Source organism: Lemur catta, chromosome 3 (genome assembly GCF_020740605.2).
Source record: "Lemur catta isolate mLemCat1 chromosome 3, mLemCat1.pri, whole genome shotgun sequence".
Lineage (NCBI taxonomy): Eukaryota > Metazoa > Chordata > Mammalia > Primates > Lemuridae > Lemur > Lemur catta.
The window spans coordinates 49,977,024-49,993,902 of record NC_059130.1 but is presented as its reverse complement, the minus strand read 5'-3'; positions in this window follow the sequence as shown (position 1 = coordinate 49,993,902).

The window sequence follows — 16,879 nt, the reverse complement described above, 5'->3', positions numbered from 1 at the left end:
TCAGCATTTTATAGTATTCCACACATAGATCTTGAATATATTTTGTAAAATTTATACCTAAGTTTTTCATTTTGGGGGATGTTGAGGTAAATAATACTGTGTTTTTAATTTCAAATTCCATTTGTTCATTGTAGGTATATAGAAGAGTGATTGACTTTCATATATTAATATTGTATTTTTCAAGCTTGCCATAGTTGTTTGTTAGTTCCAGGAGTTTTCTTGTTGATGCTTTCAGATTTTCTACATAGATAATCATGTCATCTGCAAACAAAGACAGTTATGTTTCTTTCTTACCAATAAATATACCTTTTTATTTCCTTTTCTTGTCTTATTGCATTAGCCAGAAATTCCAGTACAAAATTGTACTAGAAGTATAAGGAGTAATGAGAGGGGTCATCCTTGCCTTCTATCTGATCTTAGTGGGAAAGCTTTAAGTTTCTTATCATTAAGTATAATGTTAGCTTTAGCTTTTTTGAGATTTATTGATCATATGATTTTTATTTTTTGGCCTGATGACATGATGCATATATTAATTGATTCTGAATGTTAAACTAGCCTTGCATACATGGGATAAATCCCATTTGGACATGGTGTTAAAATTCTTTTTACTCATTGTTGTATTCAATTTGTTAATATTTTGTGGAGAATTTGTCCATAAATGCTCATGAAAGATATTTATTGGGCATTAGGGTAATCCCGGCCTCATAAAATGAGTTACAAAGTATTCCCTCTGCTTCTATCTTCTGAAAAATATTGTAGAGAATTGATGTAATTTCTTCATTAAATGTTTGGTAGAATTCACCAGTGAACCCATCTGGATCTTGTACTTTCTGTTTTGAAAGATTATTAATTATTGGTTCACTTTATTTAATAGGTATAGTCCTATTCAAATTGTCTATTTCTTCTTGTGTGAGTTTTGGTAGATTGTGTCTTTCAAGGAATTGGTCCAGCTCATCTAGGTTTTCAAAATTTTGGGCATATAGTTGTTCATTATATTCTTATTTTACACCTTTAATGTCCATGGGATATGCAGCAATGCCTCCTCTTTCATTTTTGATATTAGTAATTTGTGCCCTCCCTCATTGTTTCTTAGTTATTCTGGCAAGAGGATTGTTGATTTTATTGATTCTTTTCAAAGAACTAGCTTTTAATTTTGTTGATTTTTCTCTATTAATTTCCTGTTTTCAATTTCAGTAACTTCTGCTCTAATTTTTATTTCTTTTCTTCTGCTTGCTTTGGATTTAATTTACTCTTCTTTGTCTACTTTCCTAGGGTAGAAATTTGAGTTATTTATTTTAAATCTTTCTTCTTTTCTAATATGTGCATTTAATGTTATAAATTTCCTTCTATGTACTGCTTTCACTGCATTCCACAAATTTTGAATTTGTGTTATTTAGAATTGTGTTCTTTAACTTCTACTATTCTGGTATTTTCCAGTAATCTTTCTCTTATTGATTTCTAGCTAAATTCCATTGTAGTCTGAAAGCAAACATTGTATGATTTCTATTTTTTCAAATTTGCTAAGTTGTATTGTATAGTCTGGAATGTGGTCTATCTTGGTGAATGTGCCATGTGAGCTTGAAAAGAATGTGTATTCTGCTGTTGTTCTATGTCAATTATATCTAGTTGAATAATGGTGTTATTGAGTTCAACTAAGTCCTTAATGATTTTCTGCCTGCTGCACCTGTTCATTTCTGATAGAGGAGTCTTAAAGTCTCCAACTGTGGTAGTAGATTTATCTATTTCTTCTTGCAGTTCTATCAGTTTTTGCCTCATGTAGTTTGACACTCTTGTCAGATGCATGCACGTTAAGGATTGTTATGTCTTCTTGGAGAATTGACTCCTTTATTGTTAAGTAATGCCCTTCTTTATTCTTGATAATTTTCCTTGCTTTGAAGTCTGCTCTGTCTGAAATGAATATAACTATTCCTGCTTTCTTTTGATTACTGTTAGGGTGGTATATTTTTCTACATCCATTTACTTTTAATCTATATGTGTTCTTATATTTAATGTGGGTTTCTTACACACAACATATAGTTGGGTTTGGTTTTGGGATCAACTCTGACAATCTCTATTTTTTAATTGGTGCCCTCAGGCTATTAACGTTCAAAGTGATTATTAATAAGTTTGGATTCTATCTACCATATTTGTAACTGTTTTCTATTTGTTTCCCTTGGTCTTTGTTCCTATTTCATTTTTCACACTTTTTCTGCTTTTTTGTGATGTTGAGTATTTTATATGATTTCATTTTCTCTTTATTTGCATATCAGTTATACTTCTCTTTTTGCTTTTTTTAGTGGTTGCCCTAGAATTTGCAATATACATTTATAATTAATCCACATCCAATTTCAAACAGTACTATACCACTATACCTTCATGGGTAGTATCTTATAATAACAATATAAAACTAATTCTTTCCTCCCATCCCTTATATCATTATTGCCATTATTTTATCTACATGTAAGCATACATAAGCATATACATATACACATATATGTGTGTACATAATGTATATGATATATACATAAGCATACATGATCAAATATCTTGTTGCTATTATTATTTTGAACAAACTGTTACCTGTTAGGTCAATTGAGAATTTTTTTTAAGTTTTTATTTTACCTTCACTTATTTTGTCTTTGGTACTCCTTCTTTCTTTATGTAGATCTGAGTTTCTGTTCTATATTATTTTCTTCCTCCCTAGAGAAAGCCTTTGAATATAGTTTACAAGTCAGGTCTACTGGAAGCAAATGTCCTCAATTTTTGTTTGAGAAAGTCTTTATTACTCCTTCACTTTTGAGGAATAATTTTGCAGGCTACAGAATTCTAAATTGGTATTTTCTCTCAAAACTTAAAATATTTCACTCTTTTCTTGTTTAATAGTTTTGAGAAGACGCAATTCTTATCTTTGTTCCTCTATAGGTAAGGTGTTTTTTTTCCTCTGTCTCCTTTCAGTATTTGTTCTTTTTCTTTGATTTTCTGTAGTTTGAAAATAATATGTCTATGTATAGTTTTGCAGGCATTTATTCTGCTTGGTGTTCTTAGAACTTCCTAGGTCTGTGGTTTGGTGTCTGACATTAATTTCGTGAAATTCTCAGTCATTGCTTCCAATATTTTTTTGTTCCTTTCTCTCTCTTCTCTTTCTGGTAGTCTCATTGCACATATATCACACCTTGTATAGTTGTCCCAAATTTCTTGGATATTCTGTTTTGATTTTTTGTTTTTTTCTGTCTTTGTTCTCTTTGCTTTTCAGTTTTGGGAGTTTCTATTAATATATCCACAAGCTCAGAGATTTTTGTTTTTCCTCAGCTATGTCCAGTCTACTACTAAGACCATCTTTCTTTATTTATTTCTTTATTTTTATTTATTTATTTATTTATTTTGACAGAGTCTTGCTCTGTCACCCCAGGTAGAGTGCAGTGGCATCATCATACCTCACTGCAACCTTAAACTGCTGGGCTCAAGAGATCCTCCTGCCTCAGCCTCCAGAGTATCTGGGACTACAGGCACGTGTCATGACACCCACCTACTTTTTCTATTTTTAGTTGAAATGGGGTCTTGTTCTTGCTCAGGCTGGTCTCAAACTCCTGAGCTCAAGCAATCCTACCACCTCCACCTCTCAGAGCGCTAGGATTACAGGTGTGAGCCACTGCACTGCCCAGCCCTCTTTATTTCTTTTATAGTGTTTTGTTTGTTTATTTATTTGTTTTTTACCTCTAGCATTTCTTTTTGGTTCTTCCTTAGGATTTCTAGGTGTCTGTTTTACATTGTCTATCTCTTCTTGCATGCTGTCTGTCTTATCTATTAGAGCCCTTAGCATGTTAATTATAGTTGTTTTAAATTCTCAGTCTGATAATTCCATCATCCCTACCACATCTGGTTCTGATGTGTGCTGTCTCTTCAAACTGTGTTTCTTGCTTCTTAGTATGTCTTGTAATTTTTTCTTGATAGCCAGACAAGATGTGCCATAAAAGGAACTGCTGTAAATAGGCATTTATTAATATGGTGGTAAAGTATGAGAGGAGGGGAAACATGCTATAATCCAATGATTAGGTCTCAGTCTTTTCATGACTCTATGCCTCTAGACTGTAAACTTCACAAGTGTATATCATTTTTTTCTCCTGCATAGGTGGGAGAGGATGGTTAGAGCAGTCTGGAGTTGAGCATTTCCCTTCCTCTTGTCAATTAGGCTCTGATAATACCCAGGCAAAGCAGGTTAGGCTCTGGTTAACTAGTGTCTTCTGAGGTCAGGCCTTGTTAAGAAGAGAATGCTCTGTCATATTTCAAAATGGTTTATTTTCCCCTCCTCATGCTGTAAGCATGAGGGAATTTTTCTCCAACATTTACTGTGATTAAGTGGTAGAACTTCTAGAGGTAAATATCATAAAATGGCTGGGCTCCCCTGTGACTGGGTCACCCTAGAGCTTTTAACTCTCAGATTTGTCCACACTTTACCTCCAGCAATTTGTCAGTTACAGTTCTGGTTTTCCTACTCAGGCACTGGATCCTGTAGCATTTCCACTTGTGTCTACTCCAGTAAACCAGTAAACCATGACTCCTTGTATTGGCTTGTCTATCTCTCCAATGTTAGGGGAAGCAGTTTACCCTTTTTCCTCACCTTTCTTATGGATCCTAGAAGAGTTGTTTTTCTTTTCAGTCTGATCAGCTTTTTACTTGGGGTTCGGATAGAGTGGCAACTTCCAAGCTTCTTATATGTGGAAACAGAAACTGAAATTCCTCACCCTGTTATAGTCTTTTAAAATAAACATTAATTACAATTCCACAAATCAAGTGTGGCTAACTGTTTTTAAGATTTTTTCCCGTTATTTAGACATTGCTAAAAAGAACATCAGTTTGGGGGCTCAGAGACATTATGGCAATATCGCCTGGATTTGGTTGACTGGCATCATATTCACCAACCTGAATTCACTTTGGAAGAATTCCAAATGAGTTAGCAAGTAAAACTCCAAGCAGAGACAACAATAGGCTGAATGACAAGCAGGCAATCTTTCTCTTGATCTTTCTGTCTCTCATTTTTATCTCTGTTCTTTATTTCCAACCCAGAAAATAATGTCCTAAGGCAAACCTAGCTGAATAGCTGTTGTTGGCTTGTGCTGGCTTCCTGACTCTTCTAGACCCAACAAAATTTCCAAACTGTTCAGACTTATACATATTTTAATGATTAACACTAATATACATGCTTGTACTGAATACAATAAGAGTCCTACAAAGGCTGGCATGATCCTCAAACTCTAGGGAATATATTAAAGAAAAAAAATCAATAAATTTTCACTGAATTAAATAGTTCAGCAAAGCCCTTTCTTGGAGTGAATACATATATATATTCATATATAACTTATACATGTATATCACCACAAACTTATACAGTACACTATTTTCATGATATTCATGCATAAAAACATCTCACTAAACCTATCTTAAATGTATTCCTGACTTATACTTTAAAGAAAAAAAATCAATAATTTAGAGCAGTAGTGTTAGTGGGTCAAAAAAGAATTGTCCAAGAAATATATGCAGGAATGATTTACTTTATAAATTTGTATTCAATTTTTTAAAGAAGGAATTAAATGCAGATATTCATGTTTTCTTTCACTAAATGATCTTTCCAGTGTTTTTGAGTTAAACTTTTGTCTTTAATGATCTTTCAGATCTGTTCTAGTAAATCTCTCATTCCTATAATTGCAAACTTTAAAATAAATACATAATTTGGACTCAACTAATTCAGATTGGCCCGTATCCTCCACAGAAAGGCCAAACAGGTGATATTGCCTAGTATTAATACATAAATAGGGAAAGTGGAAGACTTAGCAAAGAATGACTGGCACATATTATAATGGGTACTCAATAAATCTTTGTTGAATGATTAAATGAAAGAATTCTATAAAACCAGGAACTGAAAGAAATATGTGGCTTTTTTTTTATTATTTCACAAAATTTCAACTCAAAAACATAGGAAAGGTCACTTTGTGAAAGTACATCTAATTCCCTCTGCATGAATGCCCAGAAGATTTAAATACAAATGTATAAGATGAATTATTCCTGGTTGTATTTCTTGAACAATCTTTTTTCCCCCACTAATACTGCTGTTTTAAATTATTGATGTGTCATTGAAGTATAATTCAAGAATACATTTAAAGTAGGTTTAGTGAGAGACATTTATGCAGGAATACCATGAAATAACATTCTCTTTAACTTTATGAGTATATAAACGAATACATTTGTGGACAGAAAATCTAGACTTTAAAATAATTTAAAGAAGTTTATTTTGAGTCAAATATGAAGACCATGGCTTGGAGTCATACCCAAGAAAACTTGAGCAAGTGGACTTGCTGTGGTTGAGTTACAATTTGGTTTTATACATTTCAGGGAGACAGGAATTACATATAAATTCATAAATCAATACATGGAAGGCGTATGTTGGTTTGGCCTAAAAAGGCAGGACATGTAGAAATTTTATTGATGTTTTTTTCTCCTTAAAATCTGCTCTAGATTTTGAGGATCCTGCAGACCTTTATAGAATTCTTACTCTATGCAGCATAAATACTTATATTCATATTAACCATTAATATATGTATAGCATTCAACTTAACAGTTTGGAACTTTTGTTGGGACTGAGAAGGAAAGCAGGGCAAGGTAAGCCCCAAATAGCTATTCTCCTAGGTTTGTATGAAATGCTAGGCCCCTGGGCTGGAAATGGAGGAAGGAGTTGAAAATGAGAGAAAGAGAAACATGACCTACTGCCATTTTGCCTGTTGTTGTCCCTGCATTTGAAATGCTTTTTTTTTTATTTAGTTTTTTTTCAACTTACAATGAGTTTACTGTTAACCCCATAAGTCAAGGAACGTCTGTGTATCATAACTATAATATTCTGTATATTATGGGAGTACAAATGTTTTGGTTATATAAATTGCTTTTGTACCGTTTGAGTCCAAGTGTGCCCATCCTCTAGATGTGCATTGTACCCGTTAGGTGTGAACTTACCCATCCCTGCCTCCCCTGCCACCTGCTTGAATTCCTATGAATGTTACCTCCATATGTGCACATAAGTATTGATTGATTAGTTCCAATTTAATGGTGAATACATGTCATGTTTGTTTTTCCATTCTTGTGATACTTCTAAAGTGAATTCAAGTTGTTGCACATAAAGGCCAATCAACCAAATCTAGGAGATATAGCCATTATGTCTTGGAACCCAAGAATTATTTTTTTAAGCAGAGTTGAAATTTAGTTAAAAAAAGATAAGTCCTAATGGTGAGTCTTGCTTGATTTATGAAATCAAAGCAAAAATTATCTTAAAAAATATTATAAAACTACCCTATTTTAGTAGAGGTCAAAGAAAATTGGACTAGTCAAGGTATGACAATTTTTTTGTCAAACAAGTAGTATTTCTTATGTATAAAGAGCTCTCAAATATATGTTTATATGTTAGTTAATTTTAAACACTGCCGTATACGCCAATTTACCCTTCACTAGGCTGGCAACAACCCTCCAGATGTGCTTTGTTTATCTGATGTAACAATTCTTTTATGTATATAATTTTACATCAAGCACATTTCATTAAGTCATTTTATTGTTGTTTTCTTATTATAAACATGCAAATAATTTTGAAAGAAAGCCTAAAAGAGGAGAATAGTAAGTTGCCTGACCTGTAAAAACATTAACACATAACATAAAAACTATAATAAAAATACTATAAATTGGTTGACAAAATGGAAAAAAACATTATTTGAAGTCATTATAATTATATATCTGCATAAAAGAAAGAATATCAAAGAAAAAGTCTCTTAGTATAAACTATCAAGGGACACTACTGAGGCATCTGTAAGACATACTAGAAAAAGAAAAAAATGTTTCTGAGAATTTCAAAATATGTGAATAAATGAAGAAGCCAGCTAGTGTTGCTCAGAATATGTGTGGGGTTCATTGGCCTGTGGAGGAAGCCACAACAAAGTCCCTCCAAGGTAACAAATTCCCAGGTCCCAGACACATCACAGAGCTCCTTCACAAGCACAAGGCTGGATTGCCTTGTCCCAGTGGGAGTGTCCTTTGGAGGATATCACTACTATGTCACATTGTGCCCACCTATTTCAATGCCTCTGCTTGGCCCTGAAGGAGTGGACGTGGGGCATAATGCAACTATGACATGTGAAGGGGAGTTATGGCATAGGCCAGCCACACCTCCTTCCAAAGGCTACTGGCAGAGATAAACTCTGGGTTTGAATAAGAAGATCCATAGTTTACTAACATCTTTCCCTGATTGTAAATTGATTGTCTCTCCCCAAACCATCCCTGGTAGAATATGCATTCCTCAGGGGCATTTATCTGTGCAGGTTTTGTTCACTATTGTATCCCAAACACCAAGAATGGTGCCTGGCCCAGAGTAGGCACTCAAAAATAACTGTGTACTGAATGGATATATCTACCTTCCTCGGGAGACTGTGAGACTCTTTGGAGCAAGAACTATGTTTATTGGTCTTTGCAGATACAGCATCCAGTTTATTGACTGAGATCGCCTTGACATCAGTGAATGCTTGTTGAATTAATTGATTATTTAGAAGCAGAACTAATAGAAAAAAACTTTTTCCTTCCAATCTAGAAATAGTACATTGGAAGTTAATTTGCAGCCATGTGTAGTTGGCTTTTGTTTATCAGGTGTCCTGCAAACCCTTCTAGCCAGCTGTGAAGTTCAAGGATAAGAATAAGAATGTAGTTCACTTGTTTATGGAATCCATACAGAAGCTGATGCAATGCTCAGGACACAGCATGACCCAGGGCAGCACTTCCCAGACCTCAAGCTTTCAAATATCACTTTTAGTGCTGCTGCTTGTTCTGCACCTTACTGCATTGTTATGATTTTTAACTATTACAGAATAATTTTAGATTTACAGAAGAGTTGTAAAGATGGTACAGAGAGTTTCCACATATTCTTTACAGTTTCCCCTAAAGTTGACATCTTACATAATCATGGTACATTTGTCAAAACTATGAAATTAACATTGGTACAATACACTAAGCTACAGACTGAATTTGTATTTCACCAGTTTTTCTGCTAATATCTTTTTCTGCTCTAGGATACCACATTGCATTTAATCATAATATCTCCTTAGTCTCCTCTAACCTGTGAGACTTTCTCATTCTTTCCTTGTTTTTCATGATCTTAGATACTTTTGAAGATTCTTGATCAGGTATTTTATAAAATGTCCCTCAATATGGATATATCTAATGTGTCATGATTAAAGTTATAGATTTTTGTGAAGAACACCCCAGAGGTGAAGTATATTTTGTCCATTAATTGTCAATACTCCGAATTATATTGCTGTTTTACAAAACAGTGTGAGAATTTCATATTACATGGAACACATGTCAAAACTTAGGCCAGTTTTTTGTTGTGCTAAGCCTAGAAATCCTGGTAGAGAGTTTTTCTGTTGACCAGAAGAATTTAATATGTATTCTAGATATGCAAAGATAGGCTGGGAGCCTAGTCTGGAGTGGGTGTTAAGGTCAAGTCCTAAATTAAATGAGTGAAAACATCTGCTCCTGTTTTGGTCCTTTAGTTACTGATCCCAGTAGCCACTAATGAACAAGAAAAGGAAAATAGACTATTCAGTGGGCATATACACAAGTTTTTTATATTGATGTCATGGAGGATGACATACTGTATAGTATTTGGCACATAGTAACTGTAATAAATATTTATTGAATGAATAAATAAATGACTTAATGGCCAGACCACAAAAGCACATTTCCTGCTGCCAATGACAGAATATTGGGCTCTGGGGACAATAGATTTGACCCCAACAATCTGACAGTTTTTCTCTTTAGATGTCATAGTAACCTGACAAAATTAGCTTTATAATAGATAGTTGAAGAGAAACTACCAGAAAGATCTCCTCAGAGATTATGGTTAAGTATAAAAGCTAGAAATTAGGTTGAGCCACATATAATAAGTTCATTTTTGCTTTCTTTTTTGAACCAAAAGGAAGATCCTAGAAAAAAAATTTTGTTTTCATTATTTTAATTAGATATGTGCCTAACAACGTTAAATCAAGTCATTTACATTTTTTACAACATTAAAATGGTGTATTATGGGTAAAACTAACAAGAATTTTTCTTTCTTTTGTCAGACTTAGCTGTAGTTTATATTATTGGCAGTATTTTATTTTCATTATTTTTAAGGGCTTTACTTGGAGGAATCCAAAAATGCACACATATCACTGAAAAGGCAGTTTTTCTATTTCTGAAATAATTCCTCCTTAAAGAATGTTCAGGGCTTACAGAAAATTTGGAAAAGGTTTTCTCTTTGAAAAAAAACTCATGATTGAAGAGATTTCACCTTCAAAGAGTTTTACTCCAGAGGGAGCCCCCTTTGAGAATTTTAAGCATTGCATGGGAAATGTATTCTTTGAAGATTTTCATGTTAAAAAACAGTTGCATGACTCAGGTATCCTCTTTGAAGTTTTTTTAAAAACAATAGTTAAAGGATTTCCCCCTTTGAATACTTTTATGTTACTGAGTGCTGTGCTATTTTTCTGAAAAATGTTATTCTCTATTCAAGTAGTTTGCTTGTCTTTTCTCCCCCCCCCCATTATTACTACTCCTTTAATTGTTTTGTTCTAATGAGACTGAAGATGCTACTATGTCAGGACTCCTCCTATTTACTATGAAACTAAGATTGGATTTCCCAAGCTCTCCCTGCATCAAATCAGATTGAGAAATACTATAGAAATTATTATTACTACCTCATATAAGTAACCTATATGGAAATGTGACCTAACATGGGAGGTTTTCTAAGAATTGGTTGCATCTGATAAATTATGCAAGGAGCATCATAAATTGATTACAGGTGATAGAGAACACGTCAATTAATGATTTCATCATCATATCCCTAAATCAGATACACCTAAAGAAGAGAGAAAGAAATCTTTTAGGATAGTTTGGGAGAGGCATATCTTGACTAGCACCAGGTTTCTTTCATTTGACTAACTTTTAGTGAGACTCTATTATGTCCTAAGTGCCACAGAGGACACACAATAAAGTACCAACCTTACTCTCAAAAACTTTACAGTCTTTCAAGGAGCCTAAAATGCATGCCAATAGCTATAACATAAATAAATGCCTGTGTTAATAAGCGTATCAGCAGTAAAAAGCACTCGTCAGAGTTAGAGAAAAGAAAGGCTGTTTCTGAATGGAGACATAAAATTTCTTTATACTGGTGGGGACATTTTAGGTAAGCACTAAAGCAATGCTTTCCACTATTTGGAGAGTAGTAATCCATAATTAGGTCAAGAAAACAATTTGATGGGATGAGACTATCATTTTCTTTTAATGAAATAGAATGGTAGTGAATAGAATATAATACAGTAAAGAAGAAAACATGAATGTACATAACACAAGAGAAAATGTTCTTTCATGAAAATTTTGTTCCATTTTAAAATTTATGTATATGTGTATGTGTTGGGTTACAATGTAAAATATATTTCTTACAGTGGGTCTCAGCAAAACAGGACAAATGCCATTTGAAAGATACTATGTTAAAAGATGAAAAAGATTCCAAGGAGAAAAATGAGGTAGGAGAATGAACACATTTTTGGCAAAGGCAGGGGTCAAAAGATGGAAACATGTTGAAGGACAAAGTAGCTCACTATCTGGAAGACAGAGTTCACTAGAGGAGAGACATAAGGCTGGAAAAATAAGAAGAGATGAGGAAAGTGGTGAACTATAGGGGACTTGAAATCCAAGCCAAAGATTTCAGGTGTTCTAACACAGAGGGGAGCCAGCGAAGACTTTTGGACCTGGGGGTAATGATATCAGAGTTATGCACTAGGAATATTAATCATCAGTGATAGATGCAGGAAGTAGAAATTAAAATTGAGTGAGAGATTAGTGGCATATTATAATATTGACTGAGCAAGGATGATATTTATGATTTCAAAAATAAAATATATGTATGAAAAATACTTTATAAATTTTTAAACACTAACATAAGATAAAGCATCATCACTCTAGTCCCAAATAGAGATGTGCTTTCTTATAAAGAAATAAGGTTATAAAAAACCTTCTCTTTAATTGTGTTCTTTCAAATAAGAAGAATAAAAAATTCTTCTATAGCAACACTACTCCATCACTACATACAAACATAAAAATTGGAAATTAATTTGTAGGCCTTTATTCTGTTTTCTTAACATTAGCATTAGGCTTGTTTTTTAGTCATTTAAAAATAATAATTTTGAAGTTATTCACTCTCATAGCTTATGCATATACAGGTGAGATAGAGAGCCAGCAGGCCCTGCTCTATAAGGAGTCACAAGACCTGAACCAAGGTCTCTGATAAAACAGAAGGCAGTAGAGAAACTGGCCCAAACCAGCTAGAACCAAAATGGCCATAATAAATGACCTCACATTACCCTCATTGCTTATTATACCCTGCTTATACTGTATTAACATGCTAAAAGAAACTTCCACTGGCACCATGACAGTTTATAGATGCCATGGCAACTCCTGGAAGTTACTCTACATGGTTTACAACAAGCAGGAACCCTTGGTTTTGGGAACTCCCCACCCCTTTTCCAGAAATTTTATGAATAATCCTCCCTCTGCTTAACATAAAATTAAATAGAAGGTATAAAATCAGACCCCAGAAACTCACAAAAGTGCTACTCTCTATTGCTCTGAGAGATAGCTGCTGCTCTGTCTATGGGGAAGCCACTTTTCTTTTTCTTTTTTTTCTTTCTACCTCAATAAACTTGTTTTTGCTTTACTCTGTCAGCTGACGCCTGAATTCTTTCCTGTGTGAAGCCAAGAACAACTTGGCCTTCAGGCCAGACCCCAGTTTTGGGGTCCACTTTCTTGTATCATAGGTAGAATATAAATTGCTAATATGTCTAAGAAAGACCATAGCTCAAGAAGACCCCTCAAAGGCCAGAATCACGTCTGTGTCTCATTGTATTTCAGTCTCTAGCACAGTGTCTGAGGTATAATAGATGAGGTGCCATAATGGGCAAATAAAACTACAGGATTCCCACTGAAATTTAAATTTCAGAGAAACAATGTATATTTTTTGGTATAAATATGTCCCATTTCAGATCAACAACAAATAATTTTAGTATACATATGCCCCAAATATTACATGGGGCATATTTACTCTAAAAAATTATTTCTGAAATTCAAATTTCACTGAATAGCCTATATTTCATCCAGCAACCCTAATAGTAGATGTTCAGTAAGGTTAAATGAATGAGTGAATACTTATGTGTGTGATTTTTTATTGTGGTAAAATATATATAACAGAAAATTTAAGTGTATCACTTTTAAGTGTACAATTCAGTGGCATTTATTAATAGTACAGTCATGTTGTACAAGCATCACCATAGTTCATCTCCAGACTTTTTCATGATCCCACACTGAAACCCATTAAAAAATTACTCCCCATTTCCCTTGGTAACACTATTCTGTCTCTGCGACTTTGCCTATTCTAAGTACCTCATATAAGTGGAATCATACAATATTTGCCCTGTTGTGTCTGGATTATTTCACTTAGCACAATGCTTTCAAGGTTCATTCATATTGTATCATGTATCAGAATTTCATTCCTTTTTAAGGCTGAATATATATCTGTTTTTATCACAGCGTCTTAGTAGCATGCTGGCATGAAGACTCCTAGTAATCCTCATATAGCCTTTCAAGCTTTGCCCTAATCCCAGCCCTTTGTAGGCTGGAGTTGCAATCCTTCCTGTTGCCCATCTACAGGCCAACAGCTTTCCACCCTCCTGTAAGGAACATATAGGGATGGGAAGGCAGCACTCTCTGCAATAGAATCATTCAACAAGCTCATCCCTTTGTCTGCCCCTGGGTGCTGCTATATCCAGCTGCCACAGCTCCCCAATCTCCTGGACTCCTCCAGAGCCAGCCACCTGAGTCTTTTGGCTTTGTGAATTTCCTGAACTTCTAACACTTTGTTTGACCATAGATTCCTTCCCAAACTTCCTTTACAACTGTTGCCATGTGCTGGGGTGAAAACCATTACAGTATATTCAATAGACAATTGCAGTAAATATTGGCTAAGATGAATTCAATATTCTTTCATATAATTTTGAAAAATTTACAGTCACTGACACATGACTGGGCATTTTGAAATCACATTTGGTGACTGTATATTTAAGTCCTTGGTAAAACTTAAAAAATCTTTTGAAGTATGTTTAAATAATAATATTTTAATATAGCTGAGATTTATTTAATTCTTAGCTCTATTAAAGCAATTTTATACCATTCTCCATATATATGAGATAGTTGCTAAGGAACTATTCAATGTAAATATCAAGTAATTCAGGTTTGGGCTTCAAAGGGCAAAGATCTAAATTTGAGAGATCAGAGGAAGGTAACAGCAGTTTGTTTTCTTTTCTTTCTTTTTTCTTCCCCACTTGTAAATGCAGAGAGATATTCTAAAGTCTCCTTTGTTCCTGTGCAAGATGAGTCAACTATGGCACCCTGTACCTCACCTATCACAACACTCATCACATTTTACGGTGATTGTTTAACAGTTTTCCTCTGTGCTGTGCCATATACTGCGTGAGGACAGCCTTGTGTTCCCTCTTGTTCCCTCTTCAGTTCCCTGATACAAATCCAGACCCACTGTGCACTTTTAATAAATATTTGTTGTTTAAGTGAATCAAGGGATAAAGTGGCTAGACAAATATAGTAGTGTCTTTGATTTTTCCCAACTTTGCTTCTATTTCTTTCTACTAGAAGCAACACCTAGGCATGCAAGTGATCTAGTGCTGTCCAACCCAGGTCATCCATCCTTCTGACCTCACCCTAACAGTGATTAGCTCAGGAATGGGACTATTATCCAAACTTGGGCAAATCAAAATCAATTTTGGATTTTTTGCTGGAGTTTGTGGGAAAAGGGAAGCCTTTTTTCTCTGGGGTTGCTAAACTAAGGGATGGTAAGCCTAGAGCTTCGAGGGGCCACCCTATGAAGAAGGTCAACACAGTGGAGAACAGAGCTGACAGACAGAATGACTGGTACCTCCTGACAAATCTTGAATCCCTGAATCCAACTCTGCCTGACCTTTTCTATCTTTGTGCTTTTCAGTTTCATTAGCTGATCTACTCCTTTTCACTGTTTAAGAGTTTGAGTTTTCTGTTATTTGCAAATAAGAGTCTTGCCTGAAGTAACAAGTTTTAAACTTGATGACCTATTTGAAAAACCATAGTAATTCCAAGCAAAATTTCTCCTTGTCGAGGAAATTTTAAATAACTCTCAAATTTGCCTGTTTGTTGTTGTTGTTGACTGCATAGTAGATATTGTTGGTATCTTTTCCAGAAAATATTACATGTCTTCACACTGTGAAGCTCTTTTTTTTTTTAGACAGGGTCTCATTCTGTTACATGGGTTAGAGTGCAGTGGCATCATCACAGCTCACTGCAACTTCAAACTCCTGGATGCAAATAATCCTAATGCCTTAGCCTGCCTAGTAACTGGGATACAGGTGCACACTAACCTGCTTGGCTAATTTTTTTTTTATATTTTGTGGCGATGAGGTCTTGCTATGTTCCCCAGGTTGGTCTTGAACTCCTGGCCTCAAGCAATCCACCTGTCTGTGCCTCCCAAAGTGCTAGGATCACAGGTGTTTAAGCCACCATGCCCAGCCTAACCATACATTTTTAGTAGGAGTAACCTCTATTCCTGCTCATGTAAGCACATGGAATCCTTTGGCTACAGTGATTAGTTTGAGGATAGGCACATGACCTTTGTTGGCAAAAAACAGAATTTTCTTTCAATTATTGTGGAAAGAAAAACTGTGTCCCCTTCTAAAAGATATGGTGTGCAGATATATGGCCTAAAATTGCTGCAGCCATTTTGCTACCATGAAGAAAACCAGTCTGAGGACAGAGTCAACACGTAGAGGAAGATGAAGCTGTGAAAATCAGAGAAAAGAAGAGTCTAATTTCTAATCAATTCTACTCTACCTCTTTTTAGACTTTCTAGTTTTATGCACCAGCATGGTCTCTTTATTGTTGAAGCCAATTGAATTAAGTTTTCTGCTACTTGGGTTTGAAAGTATTCTATTACCATATCTTAATTAAACCCCCAATCAGTCAACTAATAAGATGAACTCACCACAAAGTGTCTTATTTTGCTAAAAATATCTCTTTTGCTGAGCCAAAGAATCTAGTACAGGGCATGGCACATAGTAGGAGCCCAATAAATGTTGATTGAATTAGAAATGAGTATTATTTTTAAGAATAGTTATCATTTATCAAGTTATGCCAGGCTATGCTAAGGACTTGACATGCTTTTTTTTGTTAAATCTTCACAGTTATAGTCTATTATTAATCCTCATTTTATAGAGGAAAAGACTAAGGATTCAAGAAGTAATTAGTCAAAGATATTCTGATTTCAGAGCACTTGTATTTAATTTTTAAGCTATTACATGCCATTTATAAAGGGTTTTTATGTTCTGAAGCTTGGCAGAGTAATACTAACTCATATTTGAACTATAAGAGCTTTAAAGGCCAAAGAGGGCACATCAATTGACCAATGCCATACAGCATATTTGACAAAGAGTCCAGATATTTTAACAAGTAGGAACTACTTTCATTTTCCCAAAGTCTTTAGATCACAAAGGAGAAGGAATTAAAGGGAAGGAGTTTCCTGTCAAAGAAGTCCCTGAGTAGAGTGGTAGTGAAATGTTACCAATTAAATCCCCATTGCTTTCCTCTTGCTCCTCTCCACTGAAGATCCTAGCAAATCCCAGACAAGTGGGCTGAATAGGTGAGAGGAAAAGAGACCTGGAGTGGAAAGTGGAATGAGATTTATATGGGCCAGTGTTAATAAAACAATAAATAAGTAAGAACC